At 33.3% G+C, this 6,487-nt stretch overlaps 1 protein-coding gene across 2 annotated transcripts in view; it reads left to right on the plus strand.

The window, feature by feature from the left end:
- Positions 1-167: 167 nt before the first annotated feature.
- The window catches only part of LOC141451243 (uncharacterized), a 20,622-nt gene continuing 14,302 nt past the window's right edge, over positions 168-6,487 (plus strand). The window contains exon 1 of one of the 2 annotated variants that reach the window (XM_074122478.1): positions 168-315. The gene's annotated coding sequence lies outside the window, so the exon portion shown is untranslated. The remainder of the gene's footprint in view (positions 316-6,487) is intronic. The other variant, XM_074122477.1, reaches the window with a different exon arrangement.

The raw sequence follows: 6,487 nt of genomic DNA on the forward strand, positions 1-6,487 counted from the left end.
CGCTTTTTTTTGTGTAAATGTTTCACAATAATCATAATGTTAAAATTAGACCACGTTAGTCAAAAATAGACACCAGTTAGGCGCATTTCATTAAAATCGATAAAAAAATCTTAAATTTGTTAGTATCGATGCTAAAAACAGATTGATTGTGGTGTAAGATTGCAATATTTACTTAGTTGACTGGTTATTTTTTGACATTTTGTAGGCACATCCTCATTACTTATCAACTGGGCGTGTTTGATGTGGAAGTCTCCTAAAGCCTTTTGAATAGTGCTCAAGTGTACTACGTTGCTTGGAATAATTTGGAATTTTAAAGTAAGTCCAATAAAAATTTAAGAATAGTAACTCAATAAAATACTTGCGAAATTTACTAGCTGTATAGAAGGACCTATTTGCATTTAACGTGGTATTCCAGGGATTGTCTGGACTAGAGGGCTGAATCACTTAGGTTTTTTTTATAAGTATATGCAATAAGTAAAATGGAGAGTACATAAGATAAATAGATGCGTGAAAAGCAGGAGGAGAGAAACTACCCAGCGGTAGCACTCTCTATAGGATAGCAATGACAATGATGATTATGGTCTTCAGACTGCAAGGAAGTCGCGGGACCATTTTCGTTTCAGTCGGCCTGGTGGATTGTCAGAAATGTCTGAGGAGGCGGGAGACAGTACAAGAGGATTTAAGTAAGTACTGTGGCTACACAGCGATGTACATTATGAATCACCGAGTAAAAATGCACTTCATGTAGTTTGGTTCTGTTGTATACTTCTTGCCACAGAGAATGTAAAAATAATTTAGGAGGGGCCTCCTAAATGTATTTAGTTTTTCTAAAATAAATAACACATTCATCTATTGAAGCAAACCGAAGCTGGGTAATAATTTTAATTATTTGGAAGGGCAGTTCTAATTGGAGATATGAGGTATTGTTAAGAAAAGTGGGTTGGTAAAGGTTAGTGCAATCTGACCACATCCAGTTCAATCAATTTTTTTCATATTTCTTTTTTTAAATTAATAATTTGGTCCACATCTTGGGATTGCCAGAGAAAGTCATAGCGCAACTCTGAAATTAACTGTTTTAGTGACGCCCAATTGTATTCTATGTCACAGCCTTGATTCCCTAGAAACAGTATTGAAACAGATTCTAGGCAGCCTGTTGTTGTTCATTTTTAGTAGTTTAATCCACCTATTAAGAGCAGACTTAAAGACATTGAATTTTAGTTTGGATTTTGCTATCTCCAACCGCAAGATATAATTGGGAGTCCTCCTGGGCCAGCCGAGGGCCGATTTAAAAAGCTTAGACTGAACTACTTGAATGTCGTCCGTGTACCTCAAAGCCCAGGATTCGCATAATAAGAAGGAGAATAAGAAGGACCTAATTACTGAATCATAAAGCTTATGTTTGGCCTTCCAAGACGTGTAATGGGCTTTTTCAAAACAAAGATTTATTTAAGTATATAGCTTATTATCTACCATTCTGAGGTTTAGCCCCTTTTTACCTATTTAGGCTGGGCTATAACCATTATTGTGGTTTAGCTTTCGACTGTTGATGATTGACATTTTGTGGAGAATTCTGAGGAGCGGCCAATAAAATGTTTTGTACACAAATTTATTTTTTTATAGCGACGTTTCGGAAAATTTACCGCGTTTTTCAGGGTCTGTACGAAGTAATAAATAGGAAGCATTTGGTCAAAATGAAAAAAACACAGCTCCATATTTAGGCTAATGTTTCCACAAATGTATTGTCTTCCTCAGGGCGCGGTTATGTTAGTTGGTTGAGTTACAGAAAAAAGTTTTTTTTGGTAAGTTTCTGTTCGAACTCATTGTGAAAGTTAGGAAGACTAATGTACTACATATGCAGTGGTGACCCACCAGAAAAACGCGAAAACTCTGCATGTGCAGTGGCCGTCCGCGAAAGTGTTTAGAGCTATTCTATTTTTTGAATATCATATTTTGTTTTTCCTGAACGTAGTTAATTTCAAAAGAATCAGTCTACATTTATCTTCTGGTCTTTGATCTAATCTCATAACCAAATCTAATTCTTCTTCTTTAATATCAAACTTGTAGTTAGTTTTTATAAAAACAACAAAACTTGTTCAGCAAGTCGAAGTAATCAACTGTATTTAATTCTTCCAATCCACGAATAAATAGATATTTACTTCATGCTTCTCTTTCAAAATTACTAATTTTCGGTTCATTTAATTAGACATTTTCATTTAAGGTTGCATATTTTTCTTCTAACAAATTATTAATCTGCGTTAATTTATTCACGTCATCTTTTATTTTGTTTTTAAACTGTGTAATAATTTGTAGAAGAGTTTCCTTGTCCATTTTATTATTTTATTTTTAAATACTTTTAATGATTAGATAAATTTATATGGACACAAGCAATTAATCAAATTTATTCTTATCAAATAAAAAATTGGGAGATATTAGATTCTAACAATTAAATTGTTATCGAGTTTTTATTTTTAATTATTGATGTAATCACGCTCGTCATCAACAACCTTTTGATACTTAGTTAGCCTGATCGTTAAAAATCAACTGATTATTGAGCAAAATATTTGGAGATAGCATTTTGGATATCATCCAAAGTATAAATTTTTTGTCACGCAGAGAATGTTGTATCAAACGGAATAAATGGATATCTGATGGTGCAGCATCGGGCTAGTACGGTGGGTGAGGCAGTACAAACCGCCCCAAATTCATTAAGTTCTTGCAGTGCGGTTTTGCAGAGTCGTGTTGCATTAATTAACGCCTTTTCTGTTGACATTTAAAGATTGATTTGAATGATTACGCGAATACTCCACCAAACAACTAATGTGCGTGTTTGGGATGTAAACCTGGCTTAACAGTACTTCGTGGGGTTTCATTCAGAGAGAGCCACTATCTTTTGCGTTTTGGATTAACATAGAGGACCCAATTTTTTCCTCTTCAGGGATCAAGCGACCAAAAAAGACTTCTGCATTATGCCATTAAAGCAATAAGTTGCATGTGGTGGATCGCTTAGTTTTGTTTTCTTCAAACAGATCAGGCGGGACCCAAACGCCTGCTCCACTTACATACTCGTACAAAGTGCTACAAACGTTCTTGGATTGTAGGTTGCTTAAGATCGTTACACAGCTCCTCGATTGTGTATTGGTATTCCGTTCCACTTCGACCCTTAACGAGTCATTGTATAATGCCGGTCTTCCTGATCAGAGTAGGGAAGATCAAACTTACAAGATTTGAACATAGAAAACCTCTTTTAGCATTTACGAAATTATTCACTATTTTAGACAGACTTTTGGACTTAAAATTGTCAACTCTCGCCACTAAGGAAGATATAAATCATCTCCGAGAGGATTATGCTGCTCTTAAAGAAGAAAATCGCTTTTTAAGATCTGAAATAGACTCATTAAAATTAGTCTATGAAAAAAGTGTGAAAACAATTGATGAAATAGACTTCCGCTCAAGGCGGAATAATCTCATTTTCAAGGACATTAAGTACAGTTCAACGGATGATATGGTCAAGGTCATAGGCGATTTTTGTCAACAAGATTTGAAATTAAATATTAACACTGATTTTTTCCAAGTGACTCCTTGGTTTAACTTTTGAACAGTGAACATCGCTCTTCAAATTTTTGTTTAAAAATATGGTTTGTAAAGCTGGTAATCATTTGAAAATTGTCATGGATATTAATGAGTGAAGGTTAGTGCACATATAAAAATTTTGAAGATTTTTATCGAGCCGTTTTACAGTTATTTGACTTTGAAAAAGTTTGTTTAATATGGTTTTAAAAGACAGTGGGGACTTATGCATTTAAAATCAGTAGTGGGGCGAGTACGAAGTGTAGTTAAGTGGGAGAAGAGTTTGTTTATTTAAACGTGGATATAAATATTTATTTCTGTGGCTTTAACTTTTGTTACTGGCGCGTTTATCAACATGTTGACCAGATAATTCTGCTACAATAGTTTTCGGCAGCCTCTTTATATATAATCTCGTTGATTAACTGACGCACTTCTTCTCTTAGGTTGAATAATTTCATTATTAAAATTATTTAAGATCAATTCATTGAGTAAATAATTCAATAAAATTTATTTGATTTGATAAAATGGATAATAGTCAATTATTGGAATTTATGAAACAATTTAAAGAGGAAATGAAAGCTGATATGGGAAAAAACCGTAACTTAATAATAGCAGACATTAAAGAATCGATAGAAGCTCTCCAGGGAAATTATCAACAATTAAAATTTAGAGTAAATAGCCTAGAAAGAGAAGTGAGAAAGAAAACTTTATTGCTATTTGGTATTAATGTAGAATTCAATGACTATTGGGAGCAGGAAGAGTTTGTTTGTGCGTTTTTGAGTGAGAAGTTACAGTTGAATCTGACAACTTCCGACTTTGATTTTGTAAGAAGAATAGGTAAATTTTCGAAAGATAATAAGGCACGACCTATTTTAATAGGTCTTACTCAATTTCGAACGAAATTATTGATTCTTAAAAACAGCTTCAAGTTAAAAGGATCTAAAATAGTAATTGCTGAGGATTTTCCTAAGGAGGTTGCGGATGTACGTAAGAGTCTTCGTCCAAAACTAGTAGAGGCTCGAAAAGCGGGGAAGTACGCAGTCATTAAATATGATAAGTTGATCATTAAAGACCGTTGTAATGAGGCTGGACAGGCGACTTCAGAGCAAGCTAAGAAACGAGAGCTAACCTACTCTCTCGCTAAAAGTAGTGAAGCCCCTCTAATCAAAGGGAAAAAGGAGCATCTACATAAAAGAACTAAATCTGATATGAACATTTCATCTGCGAAAGTTAAGTTGGAACAGTTTAACTACACGCCTCGCTCACCAAAACCTACTGGGAAAAATGCGAACGCAGTGTAAATATTGATGGTAATATATAGCAACCACAGAAGGATATGAAAATGCACTATTTGGCCTACAACGTTTGCGATTAAAAAATAAAAAATATGATTCTGGTTTTTACAATACCTATCAAGTTTCGTTATTTACTTACTTTTTGAAAATTTGTGGAAGTTAAGGACCAAGAGGAGTATATAATAACTTTTAGAGAATTTCAAGTACTATGGATTCCAGCAAAAAAGAGATCCCAAGTTTAGGAGAGTTCGGGTGGCTGCCTCTATGGTATAAATTTAAAAGGTACTATGTATCTGTTATAATTTATTTCTTTCTGTCAAATTCAAACAAGGAATTGATCAGTGTAAAGCCCAACAATTTCTGTATGTTTTTTCCGTCTATTTGCACAGTAATCAATGGGAAATGTATTTCATGGAGCTGCTTAATTTTGTTTTAGTTAATTATCATTTAAATATTTTTTGGTAGATTTTAATAGTAATCACGGTTCATTCATTACAGTATTTATCTAGACTAGCAATTAAAAAGATATTTTTTGATTCAGAGAGATTACGTTCAATTTAAACATCTCATTAAATTTTGCTAATTGTAATAACGTAGAATTATGGTGTAATAGGCTCAATCATTTTCGTAAGCTTATTTTAGAATACTTTGAAGAACAGCATTGTCAACGCATTTTGAATTGTAATAGTTGTCCTTTGAAATAAAAAATTAATCATGCCTATAGATTGGTGTGTTTGGGTATAAAGACTTCTACTATTTTTTATTATTTATTTTATTATTATTCTATTTTTTATAAATTTAAGTCAGAACTTGTTTTGTAATTTAGTAATGTTTTTCTCTAATTTCAGTTTCCTTTTATTTATTTGCATTCTGTGCCTCCACAAGTATTTTCGTTATAATATTTATTTATTTATGGCAACAAGACTCCACTCTGACGGTCCAAGAGACCAAGAGTTAAGTCTTTAGTTAAAAATAGAAAAAGCATTCTAAGTATTTATTTATTTTATATTGTAAGTTTTTAATTTTATGTTATTTATGAAGATAAATGTAAATATTAATTAATAAAGACAATTATTATTATTATTAACACTGATTTTTTCCAAGTGACTCCACTAGGTCGTGGTAACTTAGACGATAAACCTTTACTAGTTACATTTTTACGTTTTCATGATAAATTGGCCATTTTGAAAAATTGTGTCTGAAAAATACAGGTTTTGTTATTCAGCAAGACTACCCACTGAACATAAGACAAAGGAGGTCAAAGCTGCTCTTAATCAGAAGAGAAATTTTACGTAAAAAATTTGGAGTCAGGGTGGCAATATTAAATGATACTTTACTGATTCAGAATGAAAGATTTGAGTGGTCGTTGGCGAAAGGTTTAATTTTTCAAAATGAGGAAGGCACTAGAAAACTGTCTGAGCTTGTTGGAGCTGACCTTACTAATTTCATCAATGCGTTGGCTTCTAACTCAATCCCGGCGGATTACTTTTCTAAGAAAACTATTGGCAAATCAGCAGTAATGTCTACCCCTGCTGCTCCATCTGCTGTTCAACCTCCTACACACCGTCAGTCGGATATCTAACACCATGGCTAAGACCTCTGCATGTGTATCGTTTAATTCATTG

This window comes from Rhodnius prolixus, unplaced genomic scaffold (genome assembly GCF_049639745.1).
Source record: "Rhodnius prolixus isolate KJV_2025 unplaced genomic scaffold, Rpr scaffold_8, whole genome shotgun sequence".
In the NCBI taxonomy this organism is placed as follows: Eukaryota; Metazoa; Arthropoda; class Insecta; order Hemiptera; family Reduviidae; genus Rhodnius; species Rhodnius prolixus.